The sequence below is a fragment of the Equus przewalskii genome, chromosome 15 (assembly GCF_037783145.1).
Source record: "Equus przewalskii isolate Varuska chromosome 15, EquPr2, whole genome shotgun sequence".
Lineage (NCBI taxonomy): Eukaryota > Metazoa > Chordata > Mammalia > Perissodactyla > Equidae > Equus > Equus przewalskii.
In genome coordinates, this window is record NC_091845.1 from 56876040 (window position 1) to 56894510 (window position 18471).

General features: G+C 34.7%; 1 protein-coding gene across 1 annotated transcript in view; it reads right to left on the bottom strand.

Annotated features, from left to right (window-relative positions):
- Positions 1–18471, bottom strand: part of ZCWPW2 (zinc finger CW-type and PWWP domain containing 2) — a 186357-nt gene that overhangs the window by 166812 nt on the left and 1074 nt on the right. The gene's annotated exons all lie outside the window — the stretch shown is intronic.

Consider the following 18471-nt stretch of genomic DNA (forward strand, 5'->3'; position numbering starts at 1 on the left):
AAACCCCTAGCCAGACTCACCAAGAAAAGAAGAGAGAAATCGCAAATTAATAAAATCAGGAATGACAGAGGAGAAATCACAACAGATACCAATGAAATACAAGAGATCATAAGAGAATACTATGAAAAACTATATGCCAACAAATTGAACAACCTGGAAGAAATGGACAAATTCCTAGACTCCTACAATCTCCCCAAACTGAATCAGGAAGAAATGGAGAATCTGAATAGACCAATCACAAGTAAGGAAATAGAAACGGTAATCAAAAACCTCCCCAAAAACAAGAGTCCAGGACCAGACGGCTTCTCTGGAGAATTCTACCAAACATTCAAAGAAGACTTAATACCTATTCTCCTCAAACTGTTCCAGAAAATTGAGAAAGATGGAGAACTCCCTAACACATTCTATGAAGCCAACATCACTCTGATCCCCAAACCTGACAAGGACAACACAAAGAAGGAGAACTACAGGCCGATATCACTGATGAACATAGATGCAAAAATCCTCAACAAAATTTTGGCAAACCGATTACAGCAATACATCAAAAAGATTATACACCATGATCAAGTGGGATTTATACCAGGGACACAGGGATGGTTCAACATCCGCAAGTCAATCAACGTGATACACTACATTAACAAAATGAAAACCAAAAACCACATGATCATCTCAATAGATGCAGAGAAAGCATTCGACAAGATCCAACACCCATTTATGATAAAAACCCTCAGTAAAATGTGTATAGATGGAAAGTACCTCAACATAATAAAGGCCATATATGATAGACCCACAGCCAACATCATACTCAATGGACAAAAGCTGAAAGCCATCCCTCTGAGGACAGGAACAAGACAAGGGTGCCCACTTTCACCACTCCTATTCAACATAGTTCTGGAGGTGCTGGCCAGAGCAATTCGGCAGGAAAAAGAAATAAAAGGAATCCAAATAGGTAACGAAGAAGTAAAACTCTCGTTGTTTGCAGACGACATGATCTTATACATAGAAAACCCCAAAGAATCCACAGAAAAACTATTAGAAATAATCAACAACTACAGCAAAGTAGCAGGGTATAAAATTAACGTGCATAAATCAGTAGCATTTCTATACACTAACAATAAACTAACAGAAAAAGAACTCAAGAACTCTATCCCATTCACAATAGCAACGAAAAGAATAAAATACCTTGGGATAAACTTAACCAAGGAAGTGAAGGATCTATACAATGAAAACTACAAGACTCTCTTGAAAGAAATAGGCGATGACATAAAGAGATGGAAAGACATCCCTTGCACATGGATCGGAAGAATAAACATAGTTAAAATGTCCATACTACCTAAAGCAATATACAGATTCAATGCTATCCCAATCAGAATCCCAAGAACATTCTTCACAGAAATTGAACAAACAATCCTAAAATTCATATGGGGCAACAAAAGACCGCGAATTGCTAAAGCAATCCTGAGCAAGAAAAACAAAGCCGGCGGAATCACAATCCCCGATTTCAAAACATACTACAAAGCTACAGTGATCAAAACAGCATGGTACTGGTACAAAAACAGGTCCACAGATCAATGGAACAGAATTGAAAGCCCAGAGATAAAACCACACATCTATGGACAGCTAATCTTCGACAAAGGAGCAGAGGGCCTACAATGGAGAAAAGAAAGTCTCTTCAACAAATGGTGCTGGGAAAACTGGACAGCCACATGCAAAAGATTGAAAATTGACCATTCTTTTTCTCCACACACCAAAATAAACTCAAAATGGATCAAAGACCTAAAGATTAGGCCTGAGACAATAAGTCTTTTGGAAGAGAATATAGGCAGTACACTCTTTGACATCAGTTTCAAAAGAATCTTTTCAGACACTGTAACTCCTCAGTTGAGGGAAACAATAGAAAGAATAAACAAATGGGACTTCATCAGACTAAAGAGCTTCTTCAAGGCAAGGGAAAACAGGATTGAAACAAAAAAACAGCTCACTAATTGGGAAAAAATATTTACAAGCCACTTATCCGACAAAGGGTTAATCTCCATAATATACAAAGAACTCACACTGCTTAACAACAAAAAAACAAACAACCCGATCAAAAAATGGGCAGAGGACATGAACAGACATTTCTCAAAAGAAGATATGAATATGGCCAATAGACACATGAAAAGATGTTCATCATCGCTAATCATCAGGGAAATGCAAATCAAAACTACACTAAGATATCACCTTACCCCCGTTAGATTGGCAAAAACATCCAAAACCAAGAACGACAAATGTTGGAGGGGTTGTGGAGAAAGAGGAACCCTCATACACTGTTGGTGGGAATGCAAACTGGTACAGCCACTATGGAAAACAGTATGGAGATTTCTCAAAAAGTTAAAAATAGAAATACCCTATGACCCAGCCATCCCATTACTGGGTATCTATCCTAAGAACCTGATATCAGATATCTCAAGAGTCCGTTGCACCCCTATGTTCATTGCAGCATTATTTACAATAGCCAAGACGTGGAACCAGCCTACATGCCCAGAAACTAATGATTGGATAAAGAAGATGTGGTATATATACACAATGGAATACTACTCAGCCATAAAAAAAGACGAAATTGGCCCATTCACAACAATGTGGATGGACCTCGAGGGTATTATGTTAAGCGAAATAAGTCAGTCAGAGAAAGACGAACTCTATATGACTCCACTCATAGGTGGAAATTAGTATATTGAGAAGGAGATCTGATTGGTGGTTACCAGGGAAAAGGGGGGGTGGGGGGAGGGTACGGAGGGGGAAGTGGTGTACCCACAACATGACTAACAAAAATGTACAACTGAAATCTCACAAGGTTGTAATCTATCATAACATTAATAAAAAAAAAAAAATTAAAAAAAAAAAAAAAAAAAAAAAAAAAAAAAAAAAAGTTAAAAAGAGAACAAGTGTTGGTGAAGATGTGGAGAAAAGAGACATCCTTGTACACTGTTGGTAGGAACGTACACTGGTACTGCCATTTTGGAAACAGTATGAAGGCTCTTCAAAAAAAATAGATAAATAGAAGTTCATATGATCCAACAATCCCACTTCTGGGTATTTATCCAAGGAAATAAAATCACTATCTCAAAGAAGTACCTGCATTCTGATGTTAAATGCAGCATTATTCACAACAGCCAAGATATGGAAACAACCTAAGTGTCCATCGATGGATGAATGGATAAAGAAACTGTGCTATACACATATATACACTGCAATATTATTCACCCTTAAAAAAGAAAGAAATCCTTCCACTTGTGACGATATTGATGGACCTGGAGGGCATGATGCTAAATGAAATAAGTCAGACACAGAAAGAAAAATACTGTATAATCTCGCTAAATTTGAAAAAAGTCAAAAACACAGAAGCTGACATAATGGTGATTACCAGGAGTGGGAGTTGGAATTGGGGATATATTAATCAAAGGGTACAAAGTTTCAGGTACGTAGGATGAATAAGTTCTAGAGATCTAATATACAGCATGCTGACTATAACTTAAGTATATTGTGTTGTATACTTGAAATTTACTGAGAGTAAATCTTAAGTGTTCTCACCACACACAAAAAAGGTAACTATGTGAGGTGATGGATGTGTTAATTAGCTTGACTGTAGTAATCATTTCAAAATGTATATGTGTATCAAAACATCTTATTATACATTTTAAATATACAGAATTTTTATAAAAATAAATTAATTAATGCAGGACTAAATGATTTTATCAGGATCTGGTTTCTCTTAGTCTGTTCTGCCTCCTTCTACATTAGGTTCAATTAGGTTCCATGTGAAAGATGGTGGCAGCAAGTTCAAGTTCAGTATGAAAGAGCAAGTGTCTCTTCTCCAGCAGTCCAGCAACAATCTCATGGCACCACACTGGCTCTAAGTGAATATATGTCTATCCTGATACCAGTGACTGTAGCCGATGAATATCACGTGCTAATTTTTAGGGATAGGTCACACACCCATCCCTGGAGCAAGCAGTAGAGACAGCCCCATCCAAAATACATAGATGGAAGAGGAGGGTTTTCCAGAGGTAAATTGGGGTGGAAGACGAAAAAAGTAGGTGTCCATGCAACATTTGAAAATATCTACACAAGAGACAAAAATTGGAAGAAAATATATAAAATAAAAATCTTTCGGTGGTAAGATGAAGAAATGTTTCCTCTGCTATTTTCTAAAGTTTTTATATTGGAAATTTAAAAATTATATTGTTTTATATAACTATACAGTCAACTCTCACTATTCACAGACTCCATATTTGCAATTTTGCCTATTCACTATAAATTATTTGTAACATCCAATATCAATATTTGCTGTGCTTTTGTAAGGCAATGCTCTGCCTTCTTGTTTCAGCAGTCATACTATAAACAAGCGTCCATTTCGTAGCCTATTTAGTGCTACATGTTTCCAATTACTGTGCTTTTTGTTGGTGATTTTAGTGTTTAAAATGGCCCCCAAGCATAGGGCTAAAGTATTGTCTAACATTCTTAAGCTCAAGAAGGCTGTGATGTGCCTTAAGAAGAAAATTCTGTGTTGGATAAACTTTGTTCAGACAAGAGTTACAGTGCTGTTGACTATGAGTTCAATGTTAACGAATCAACAATATATATTAAATAAGGTGTCTTTAAACAGAAACACACATAAAACAAACTTATGTATTGACTGATTAATGAAAATTGTTGCAACCAGAGGCTCACAGGAACCTAACTCTGTATCTCCTCTAGGAGCAATGATTCAGAATTTGCTAATTCAATCCTCACAATGACCTAATAGAACATAACTTCTATGAATAATGAGAATAGACTGCAAGAATATATGTGTTTTTAATAAATATAACAAAAGATTACATTTTCAATATTATGATTTATAAATAAATATAGGAAATAAATTCAAAGGGCTAATATTAATGTAAAAGGACAAAACTAACATTATATAAAAATTATTTTTCAAAAATATTTTAGCAAGATAACCTTATCTATCCTTGATAAGATAAACATTTAAAAAAACCATATTTGATATCAGATCTACATATATCAAAGTGGTAACTAGCTGCAGAAAATTTTGAATAATATTAATTTATCAGATTTAATATTATTTTTCCACACAGGTTGTTTATAACTATAGCTTATATATCAGACCTTCAATTAAAATCAATTATTCAAAATTCTAAAGAAATATTTTAATATGAAAACAAGTTTCCAAATAAACCACCAAACTCCATAAATTTTCAATAAAAGTAATTTCAACCTGCATTGTCTCTGTTTAAGTCTTAAACACTTGTGTACCCAAAGTACCAGACAATTTATTTTGCTAAATTGTAACTTCTTGTTGCAAAACTTAAATTGTAAAAATGTTTTATGGACTTGTAAATTTTAGAATTGTAAAGCTGCATCAGGAAATATACCAATAATGGCTGATTTTAGAGTTACTTCGGAAAATGAAGATCATTAGCGGTTCAATAATCTTAATCCTTAGTAATGTAATTACGACCTATGTAAAAAGTATCAGGCAATATGCCTAGTTCAAGAAAATTGCCATTAATCTATAAAAACATACATTGCTTCAGGGGGAAAAAAGGTATCTGGTCTTCTGTAAATAAATCAATACGGGCAATATCTCAAACTAGGCCTTACTTTGTTCCCTTATTCACTCATTTATTCATTTTTTTCCAACAGATTTTATTGTGTACCTCTCATGTGCCACACAAAAGTTCTAGGTGCTAGGGAAACAGATATAGCAAGCATGAGTTACATTCCAGTAAGAGGGGAAGTAGACAGTATATATAAGCAAACCAATAAATAAACAAGATAATTTCAGATGTTGATAAATACTAAAGAGAAATAAACAGGAGGATATAATATGAAGACGTCTATGTTGGGGGAAGGGAGGAGATAGTCAAAGAAGGTTTATATAGAAAGATGACATTTGAGCTGAGATTTGAAAATTGAAGACAAAGCCCATAAAAAGCCTTGAAAAGAGAAAAATTTTGGCCTATTTGAAGGATAAAAATCAGGCCAGTGTGACAGGTAATAAGTGCAGGGGTGACTCCTGTCTAGATCTACTATCAATTAGAAAAAAATCAGTGGGCTGGCCCCATGGTACCATGGTTGAGTTCATATGCTCTGCTTTGGCAATCAAGGTTCTCGGGTTCAGATCCTGGGCATGGACCTACACCACTTGTCAGCCATGCTGTGGTGGTGATCCACATATAAAGTGGAGGAAGACTGGCACAGATGTTAGCTCAGAGCTAATCTTCCTCAAGCAAAAAAAGAGGAGGATTGCCAACAGATATTTAGCTCAGGGTGAATCTTCTTCAGCAAAAACAAAAGAAAGAAAGAAAGAAAAGAAAAGAAAAAAGAAAACCCAAAAAACAAAAAACAAAAAAATCAGAGAACTCAAAAGAAAAATAGCCAAGAGTCTTGAACAATTACTTCACAAAAGAGGTGCTCCAAATAACCAATAAATAGAAAAAGGTCTTCAAACTTAAAGAGTTCTAAAGGAAATACAACTTAAAGCTACGAGATACCACTATACACTTAGCAGCAAAGCCACTGTTAAATAGACTGACAATGCCAAGTGTTAGCAAGGATATAAACAAGCTAGAACTCTCATACACAGCTTGGTTAGGTTGCCAATTGGTATGACCATTAGCAAATCTGCTTTTCATTATCTACTAAATTTGAACTTACTCACTTCCAGGTATATAAATGACATAAATATCTGTATCTACTATCTATATCTATCTCAATAGATATGCACAAGAATATTCATAGCCAAAAACTGTACACAACTCAAATTATCTATAAACTGTAAAACAGAAAAATGAAATGTGGTATACTCATACAGTGGAATACTATATAGCAATAAAAGTGAACAAAATTCCTGCTGCACACAACTTGAGTGAACTTCAGAAACATACTGAATGAAAGAAGCCAGACGAAAAAGAATATATATGACCCCATTTACATAAAGTTTTAAGACACGTGGAGCTAATTTGTGGTGTTAAAGGTTAGGATAAGTAGTTGGTTTTGAGTGAGAGGTAAAGTGATTGAGACAGGCCATGAGGCAGCTTCTTGGGGGCTGGAAATGTTCTTCTAGGGTCCTGACAACTGTGCTGGGAATGAGAGGAAGAGATTCATCCTTACCCTGAATGTGGTTACACAAATGTCTTTACTTTGTGATAATCTGTGAGTTGCTCATCTATAATCTTTGCATTTTTTGTATATACGGTATAGATCAATATATTTTAAAAATACACTGTATGACAATGTAAAGAACAGATTTGAGGAAAGAGATATTTTGGCCTTGGGTAGAAACAGGACCCTGAAGAAAAGTGGAATGATTCCGTATATGTTTTAGAGGTAGAATAGGTAGGACTGACTCATGTAGGGAACAAGGGAAAGGTGGGGATCAAGATTAACTACTAAGTTTTCAGCCTAAGTAACTGGATCAAAGTTAGTGACATCTATGTTTCCAGAAAGACGTAATGGTTAATTGTGTTAGATGTTGCTTAGAATTTCCGTAACGAGGAGAGAAGTTGACACTGGATTTAAATATAAAGTCATTGAAGATTTGAGAGCAATGTTAGGTTAGTGGTGGGGATGAAATTCTGACTGCAGTATGATGAAGTGTAATTATGAAGTAAGGAAATGGAGAAAAGAATATCAGGTAACTTTTTGAGTAGTTTGTGTGAATGAGGAGGACAGAAATGCAAAGAGCAAGCTGTAAAGTGTTGTGGGATCAGAACAAATTATGAGATATATATTATGAAGGTGGTTGAGGAGAAGGAGCCTGGTTTAAAAAAGTAGACTTGACTTACTTAATATTTTTGATTAGGAGAAGATTAGGCCTAATCCATTACAATTCACCTTACCCTCCCCACCCCTAAAACCACAAAGCCACTTTCTAAGAAACTTCTTGATATATTGTGCTAGAAATGGTCCAATTTTTCTATTCTTTAAGTCTTGCTATGTTTGGGGGGTGGGGGGGAATTTCCATTTTCCTCTTCATTTCTTTTGCTTTAACAGCTTTATTGAGATATTTCTTTTCATGTCCTGGTTTCCTTAATGATGTTCAAGTGTTGTGTGGTGTTAACAACATTCAGCATAAAACAAAAAATGTTTTGGAAACAGAACAGATATTTTCCTTCTAAACTTTTACTTCAATGATGAATTTTAATGTAAATAGTATTTATTGTACAAAAGAAGATTTCAGAAAAAACACAAAGATAAACAATTTCCAATTGTTGATATTAAGGGAAGAACTCATCGTAACATTCTGAGAACTGTTCTTTTTACTTTGGGAATCTTACCCTCATTCTATCTATCCTTCTGCTCTTCCAGATACGTGAGAAAATAAACTCTTACTTATTTAAACCACTGTTTCTCGTCTTTCCAACTACTTGAGGCCAAAAGCATTCCTAGCAAATACAGGGGCTTGGTATCTGATCTCTCCCACCTGAGCCGCTGATTCTTGGAGGAAATTAAGTTGCCCGTGGGTACCACTACAAATTCAGACTCCAACCTCAGATGAGTCCTTAGCACATCTTTAAGGCCATCCTTTTTATGTATTCTCTCTTTCCTCTTGCATTCTCACAGTGATTATTCTAAACCTTTATAAATTTCAGATGTCTTCCACAATCTCAAAAAGTAAACTTTCCTCCTATTTTACAAGGAAATCTCCATCACTTATCTCAATACTTAAAAGCTTCTCTAAAACTGCTCTCTCACTTATTTGCTGCAGTTTCAGAAATAGATTTTATTTTCTTTATCTTGCAATACTTCTTGAGGGTCTGCTATGAGCAGAGACAAAGACAAGATCCCTCTCCTCAACTAATGTTAAGTACTATTATGAGACAATTATAGAATGCTATGGAAGCATATGGGGCACATCTGACTGAGACTTTCAGGTAGCGGGTGTCAAGCTACTGAGGAGGTGGTGTCTACGCCAATCTGAAAAATGCTAAGTAGGAGTCTATGCCCCTACTATGTGACCCCAGCAGTCTCTACCCCCTCTACATATCACTTAACACATTGTGTTATAGTTTATTTAATGAAGTCCTCTACAAGACAAGAAAAATCCACTTAGGGCAAGGATTGTATCTATCCTGTTAACCACTGTATCCCTAGCATTTAAAGAGTACTTTCCAAAAAGAAGCATTGAATGAACATTTATAATATTATGAGATAATGGAAATAATATGAACTTCAGAGTTAGGCTGGCCTAGGCAGTGTTAATATTCAAAATATTTAATAACCAGAATGGCTGTGAATATCAGTTGAACATCATCCATAGCTCTGGATTTTAATTCTGGCTCCATTTCCTGTGAGATTTTTAAATTAAGGCAAGTCACTTAAATGATCTGAACATCATTTTATCATTTGACATGTTGATAATACTTAATTCATAAGATAGATTTAATGATGAAATTAAACAGCATACGAGAAAATCCATTTCAGTGCCTAGTGGGCCAAAGACATACAATAAATGTTTGATTTCCTTTCTAGACTGCTTTTGAGTTATATTTGTAGTTAGATAAGAAAATTAAAATATGCAGAAACTAATGTACAATGAGAGCGCTCTATTTTGCCTTTCCTTCATGATTTTTCTCAAGTGCTTAACTTAACAAATAGTTTGCTCTAAACTTTAAAATGCACTTATCCTTAATCTTCTCTGTGATGTAAATTTAACATTCAATGTTCATTTACCTAATTAACAAATTTGTGCCTATATGTCAACCTTAGATTATACTTAATGATTCAACAGAAATGTATTAAGAGCCTATTATCTGTGCAAAATTATAATTTATTTTTATTATTCAAGAACTAGTTTATGCAGATACTCCTACACAGCTTCTAACTTAAAAAATGCTCCAAGATGCTTAATAAATATTTTCTTTTCTTTTTTTGTTTTAATAATAAAGATAACTGATGGGTTTTATCCAAAATCAGAAATCAAAGTAGAATGGAAAGAAACAGCTTACTGGCATATTTAAAGGCTGGTATCTTTTGTGGCAAGTATATTCTTCTGCTTTAAAATTTTTAAGGAAAAAGTTAAATAATTAGAAATCTGATAAATTGTGCTAAATGCCAACTTCAAACCTTAGTAATCAATCTATATGCTTTAGGTCTATATTGGATGGCTGCGAGTATCCCAGTTTATTCAATATATTGAAACTTGTAAGAATAAAACAACAGATCCAATAAGATTAATTAAGTTCTTCAGACCATCTCCCAAATGCAATAGCGTTAAAAATGGATTAAAATTATATCTGTAGGTTGAACAAGGAGACTATCAATTTCAGACTAGCTTAATTATTTCTCCTTACATGTTCCCATTCTCAACTTACGTTTATCTAAACTATATTGTCATGGAAGTCACACAGTTGATTTGCTTAAAGGTAAAATTTTGTTCCACTAATGATGTGGAAGAAGAGTCTTCAATTAAGTTGACCATCCTTTAAATCACAAGACACAAAAATAGAATCTCAAGCTAATCTAATTAGAGAATTTCAACTTGTCATTCAGAATGATTTATACATTGTCACTTATTTTCATCATTTTAGAAATGTCATAATTATAATAAATACTGATAACTTTCTTACTCTGGGTTCTAGTGAGTTAATTACAGAATTACTGTTTGAAGAATCTCTACACAAATACTAAGAAAAGAAATTCATCACTAAAAAGTTTCAAAATGAGAATGTGAAAATTGAAGTAATTTTAAATTGCATAATGCAAAACCAAGAGCATGCTTCTTCAACACATCACATTTAAATTTGCAAAGTGAACATGACATGCTGAAAATTGGGATAGGTTGGAAATCTTACCGTGGAAAGAAACAAGCTAGAGGTTTTTCCCAGTTTATCCAATTTTCTTTTCCCTTTTTTTGGTGAGGAATGGCTGTGAGCTAACATCTGTTGCCAATCTTCCTCTTTTTGCTTGAGGAAGATTTTCACTGACCTAACATCTGTGCCAATCTTCCTCTATTTTATATGTGGAATGCTGTTACTGCATGGCTTGATGAGTGGTGCTAGGTCCACACCTGGAATCCAAACCTGTGAACCCTGGGCCGCTGAAGCAGAGCATGCAAACTTAACCACTACAACACTGGGCCGGCCCTTGATGGTCTTTGTTTTGAGCAGTCTGTGTACATTTAATGTAATATTGATATATTTGGTGTTAAACATATCATCCTACAGTGTGCAAAGACATAAAATGAATGTCAATTAAATCTATTTTTCCTAAAATTTTTTATTAAAACACCATTAGGGGAAGTGACCAAAGTTATTACTGATTAACAAGATTATATATTATAATCAATGTTTAAAATTTTTATTGGGGCCGGCCCTGTTGCGTAGCGGTTAGCTTCCGCACACACTCGTGGCCTGGCCTCACAGGTGTGGATGCTGGGTGCAGACCTACATCACTTGCCAGCCATGCTGTGGCAGTAACCCACATATAAAGTAGAGGAAGACTGGCACAAATGCTAATCTTCCTCAGTGAAAACATAACATTTATACATTATTTCTTCAGCAAAAAGGAGACTTGGGACTGATGTAATCTGGGTTGTGTAAAGAAAAAGTACACTTTCTCTAATCATCTATTAACTAAAAGAATATTTCATAAACACATCATGTAAATTTGCCTAATGCTCTATCTTATAGTTGACAACTTCCTTGTTGCCCTACTTCTCTTCTGAAAAAAGTGAATAAATCTCTCACAGTTTTTGTAAAAGTCATTTATAATCTTTCAAAGACTGTTATTGCTTTTTTAGAAAATGAGGATTATAGAATATTCTGGTAATTCACTTAGTATCAAGATGTACAAAATTTTTCCCTAGGCTTTTCCTCTTTTCCTCAACTCAAGCCATTATTTTTCCCCCTAAATTAAAGATACCCTTTTGCATATTTTTAAGTGAGTTTGCTCTATCTGAGAAAGCACTGTTGTCCTCCGCCTAGTTGCAGAGACAAAAACTTTTCATTCTCTTAGGCTCTTTATACCATGTTTCATATCTTTATAAAAAAATATTGCCCCAAACAGTAAGAGTAAATATTCAAACTTAGTGAATGAAATACTCAATGTCAAAAAATTACATTTTTCATGAAGGCAAATGTTATTGACAATTTAAACCATATTTCTGTTGCTAATTAATTCCCAACTTAAAACACAAGAAGATTTGGTATAGATCTGGTCATTTCATTTCCATTTTCATCTAAACAGTACTAAAAATCAAAATGAAAAATAATAAAACTAAAGGATAATCTGGCTTCTAAAACTCTTTTAGTTTTGAGCAATCACCTCAGTTACTATGCTCAACATAGCAATGATTTTTTCAATGTACAGATAAATATTTCCAGGTAGTTATAGTTCTGCCTTATCTCTAAGGTTCTTTGTTATCTAATACAGGTATTTGCAACATATTAACTGATTTGAGATAATAACTATATCAAACTGTTGTGTTAGGGAAACAAAAGAAACACTTATTCAAACTGAAAATTCGGATTATTCAGACAAAGGATGGGTGGGATGTGATTAAGAACTTCTCTTACCACTTCTGCTCATAATATACAAGTAGCAATGCAATTCATTAGGAAGAGTTAGGAAAACAATTGAGAATTTTGACGCTCGTTTAAGATGATCTTTGGAGAGAAACCTCTGTATTTCAGGCACAAAGGGAACATACAGCTTTGATTTCTAATAGGTAATGCTTAGTGTTGAAATAGTGATAATACCTTCCCGGCACATATTCAAAAACAAAATTATGACTAATAACATAAAAGAAAAATATGACTCAATGTAGTCTGACGATATCCATTATCTGGAGATATACGATCCTCTTCTAAACACGATGTCATTTTAGGACAAACGTGAAAAGTAGAGCCATAATTCTCAAACTGATGTTGAAGAATTTTCTAGGGTTCCCCAATTCTCTGAGAATTTTTCAATTTTTAAAAAATGTTGATGATAATCTAAGAAAGTAAATATTATAAAATCAAGGTCAACTGAATGAAAACTTTTTAATGAGTAAAGATATTCAATTTCAGTGCCTGAGTTGGCAGTGTTTATAGGAGCTGGTGGAAGAATAGGCTGAACCAGATTAAGAAGGGTGTCTTAAAACATGCTAAAGAGTCATTTCAGGAGTTTAGGGGGAGAAATGCAATGGTAAAATATCATTTAGATAGCCATATGAAGGATGATTTGGAAGCCAAAAAAAAGGAAAAACTAATTAGAGGAAACTATTATAATAGTACAGATAAGAAACTTTGGCACCATAGGGACTATACAACAGCATCTGACAGATAGCTAAGGGGTAGAGTCTATAAAATCAGGTGAACAGATTGGCTACACTATGAGAGGGAGGAATTATTAATGCCAAAAGGGATTGACATAAAATGACTGTCAAGAGAAAATGATTAATAAAATAATGTCAGTGAATTAAAAAAAAACATGTCTTTTTGTTTTTGGAGTTCCAAGAACTGACTATTCATAAACAATTAAAAAATCTACACCAGGAAATTATGTCTTTAATTTTCTAACTATTACAAAATCAATGATTTCACTTTTATGTTGTGTGAGTTGTGCAGAGTTTGGAAATTTTTCCTCTCCTTTGTTAGTCTATTTCAAAAACCTAATTTCTTTGTACAGATCTTACTGAAGTTTAATATCATCCTTTCATTGTTGTTTATTTGGTAGTTTTATAAAACATTTTTCCTTTGAAAAGCTGACTTTGTCTTCTTGGTTTTTACAGTATAGATGTGAAAGTCTCAAAATAGAATTATTTCTTCCTCTCTTGCCATTTTAAATAGGAAAAACTAAGTTCATTTTCTTCATAAGCACCTACAGAAAGTGTCATGAAAAAATTAATGTGAGGAAATTTGTCATATTGTTAAATTTCACATGAGTCTTTATCTACATGACTGAAGCCATTTTGCCTGTTGCATCTCAGTGCCTAAAACAATGTCTGGCACATGGTAGGTGCTAAATAAATACTTGTTAAATATTGAACAAATGAATGAATTCATATCCCATATAGCAAGAGTATAACTGACATCAGTTCAACACAAGGTTGACAGAAGGGAAGCCATATTGTAGAAAAGAGACTATGTTGTAACTTTGAATGACCTCTGACTGACTAACCCAGCTGGATTTGCACACTCCAGGAGAGCCACCTGTTCTGTAGATTTTATGGTCCCTGCTAGTGCATATACCTCCCAGCTGCGATAAGATGATAACTTTGTTCTTTTGAGTTCCTTAGGAATGTGATGAGCCCTCAAACAGAGTCTATGTTGATAGCCATCATCAATGAAAACTGAAAGATCTGGTGTGGCAACTGCCAGTCTGTAACACCAGAAGGTCAACATTCCTAACCTCTCCCCTGTCATCCACTGGCCTATATAACTGCTTCAAGACTCTGTGCCCCACTTAAGATGGTTCTTTTGGACATTAGTTGGCCATCTTCCCTCTTGCCAGCAAGCTGTAATAAAATGCCCTTTCTCTGTCACCATCTTGCCTCTTGACGACTGGCTTTTGTCTTGTGGTGAGTAGATCGTGCTTTCTATGTGGTAACACAACTGTCAAGCCTCAGAGGAGGAGTGCTCTTCATTTAGTAAAAAATTATAGGATTTCCTCTACTGGATCTTTTTTCTTTCTCTGTACAATCTACCAACCCCATCCTGGGTTCTCTGCTGCTGTTCTCCTGTTAGCTGTTCTCATGTTTCTTCTCCCTACTTCTCATCAAAAGCTTTCTAGGACTATTAAATTTTTCTTTAGCTTCATATGTTCCCCCCAAAAAATCACTGCATTTAGTTACTTGCATACAATTATGACACTCATGTTTTATTTTTTTTAAAACTGAAAGCTCTGTCAGAAGCTAATTCCTATTGACTGCAACGCATTTCAAGTCAAAAAGTTCTTATGAAACACATTGTATGTCCAGGACAAGGCCAGGTGCTACAGACAGTAGCTCGTATCTCTTTTATAAATTATGTAAATGCCATAGTAATTTGATATCCACTACCATCCATTCATTTGAAAAGCACATGAAGCAGCTCTTTTTTCAGTTAGGAACTTGATAATGACTCCTTTTCTCCTTGAATTCATATTTTTATCTCACTTCGCCCACATAAGCTTATCCCAACATATTTTAGTTCTTGAAAATATTTTAAGTTGATCATCTTATCACATTTCCCTGCAACAAAAAAGTATATTTTAAAATTCCTGAGAACATAAGTTCTAAAAATTTTCATTAGTATTGTTATCATTAAATTACTAGAACACTACTGATCAAATAAACATATTACAAATTATAATCATTATAAAATATTAAAAGTCAGCTTTTATTGGAGACGTATCTCATAAAGAAATGGATAGGGCCTTCCCCCCGACTCCCATTTAGGTCATGTATCCAGGATGTATATTACTTATTGCTAGAAAGAAACAGGACTCAGGTTAATTCTATTCTTATGTTTTGTATTCTTCTATTCCAAATAATTTGGGAGTAGAGGATTTCTGGTTATATCAATAATCATTCTTTTGAATTACTAAACTATGTACCAAAAGTCACATGGAGTATGGCATCAAAAATGATTTTTTTTTTTTTTTAAGATTTTATTTTATTTTTTTTTATTTTTTCCTTTTTCTCCCCAAAGCCCCCCGGTACATAGTTGTGTATTCTTCGTTGTGGGTTCCTCTAGTTGTGGCATGTGGGACGCTGCCTCAGCGTGGTCTGACGAGCAGTGCCATGTTCGCGCCCAGGATTCGAACCGACGAAACACTGGGCCGCCTGCAGCGGAGCGCGCGAACTTAACCACTCGGCCACGGGGCCAGCCCCTCAAAAATGATTTTTAACAATCAGCTGACAATTCAATTAAGTCCTTCTGCAATATTTTTGAAAGTCATTGGAAATCACCTTTCTTGCAAAAGAATTGGATACCCAGTCATTAGAATCATTCACTTTCTAAACAAGATTTAGGTCAGATGAAAGATATTGCTTTATTTGTAGAATGAGGGAAGAACAATTATCAAAGAGGAAAGGGAAAAGGGGGTCTGGTTAAGGCACACTCTGAGGCAGATTAATTTTAGGGAAGAAAATTGCAATTACGTTGACAACCTGAAAATTAATATCCTTAAACTGTCGTTTACATAACCCCCTGGAAAGCCAAGGCTAAGGGTTAGGGATATGTATTGCCTAGTTTGAAGACTACTGCTTCAGGACACAATATGTATTTGAACATACACAGTGTAACAGAAGTCATGAACTTTGATTAAGTAGTTCACAACTTTCTGTGTGTGTATCTGTGTGTGTTTTGGGGGTGTATGTGTGTGATGAGGTATGGGAGAAAAGAGGGAACAGAGACTATATATGCCCAGATACCAGATTTTTCATTTTTGGTAGTATTTTTGAATCTGTTCTCAATCTCTGCCACTAAAATCATTCTCTTACCCTAGAGCTTTTAACCTGGACATGTGATATGCAGGGGAGAAGAGAGGAAGAATGCTTTCAAAACAATACTGATGAAATGACATTGAAGCTAATATTAATATGAAAAGACAGATACTGCTATTTCAACTCAAAGGTTCTGACATCTTAAGTCTGACACTGAAGAGCCACACTTATCAAGGGTCTACCACAGAGCACAGTACTCACAGAATACAGGACAAAGAAACAGAAAACATGATCCTTAGGATGGTATGATTTTAACCAAATTAAATTAATATAGACTTTAAATCACTAACCAGAAATCTGCTTTAAAAATTTTCCTCAAAAGGTATATTCTTACTGTTTCCTCTAACTGTATATATTCGTCACAACTCAAAAATACATAGCTCTCATTTTTTTTAAAAAAACACGTTTTTTTCTTTGTTTTTATATACTGCCTAATTAAACAAAAATAAGATTTGAAGCAGCTCTAAAACTGCATGATTGACTAAAAATAAGAGAAGCAGGGTGAGCCACAGTCAAGAGTTGTGCCAGGGCCCATAGCGTTCGCGCAGATATTGCTTTGAAATCCAACTTACGCCAGTGAAACCTAGCCACGGCCAGTATTATATCCCTCAGGAGCCCTGTCCTAGAAGGAAAACATCAGGAGCTTGGCAAGGGGGAGGGAGGATGTGGGAAAACGTAGGGAAGAAGCTCCTGTGATATCCATCTATTTTTTATTTACAACCACCTGTAAACATGACACTTAAACCGCTTTGTGTCAAGTGTTCAATTCAGTCCAAAATTGCCATTCTGTAACAAGTACATATTTTTAAAGCAGTAGACTGGTTTGAAAAATTCACACTGCATTTGTAGTTACAGAAAATGTAATAATGATTTAAAAAAAATTGTCTCAAACCTGGCCTGGGACAGAATTTTTTGGATGACTGTAATTCACAACTCTCTCTTGGGATGAAATGAACATTCCTGAAAAAAACGCCTAAGCAATCTTCCAATAACCTTTAATGGAATTAAGAGTTGCTCTGGAAAACCCTTCACTTACCTAACCAGTTGACTATTAGTTTAAGAGTCTAGTGACCCAAAAATTCTTTTCTGTTATCTAGTTTAGTGATTCTCTAACCATTTTCTTTTCCCACAAATGTCCCCACCAATACTGTACCTTTTAATCGACTTATCAGAGGTCTTTTCCTTTGCAGCAAGATTGCAATAAAAGCTTAACACACTCTTATAACTAAACTGTGAGTTTTCTTAAATAATTTATTTTACTTGCTAAAATTAATTAAAGCTGATGCATGTAAGTGGATAGAAAGTGACAATTTCCATGTTAACGTAGTGAATATCTGGATTATATTTTATCATAACCTACCAGGGGTATCACTCCTCCCCCACTCCAAAATTTAAGATGTTTTACTTGACTAAATTGACAGGCTTATGCATTCTGGGCAAGCAAATAATTTTGTTAAGACGACCCACTTTTTTCATAATTGCAATAGTGAGGAGTATATTTTAAAACAAAAATAGACTCATCAGGTAAACTTTAAAATACTGAGCTGAGTATTTCTCCTTATTTACTGAGACAGAAAAGATAAAAATGAATATCCCTTCTTTTTTAACGTCTTAAATTATTCTAAATTGGGAACGAAGGCTCAAAAACAGAAAACATTTCTATTATCTACAAATTGGAAATCAAATTATCATTTTATTTCTGATGATTTTGGGTGCCTCAACCGAATTTGTTAACATTCTCCAAAACTCCTCTACTAGCCAAAACATACCGCTGAGTGGTTTGCTTTTAAATTTGTAGAGCGCGTTACCGAGGCAGTCAAAAGAATTAAAGACTGACTCTTGTTCAAAATATTAAAAACAGTGCTCTCTTCCATGCCCCAGCCCAATAAATCAACGCGAACAGTACTTTCTAAACGATTACAGTAATACAGATTTTTAAAATTCTTGTAAGTTTAAGATGTGGTCTTTGTTCACAACAGCTGTGAATTTTCACTTAAACCTAAACCAGAAAG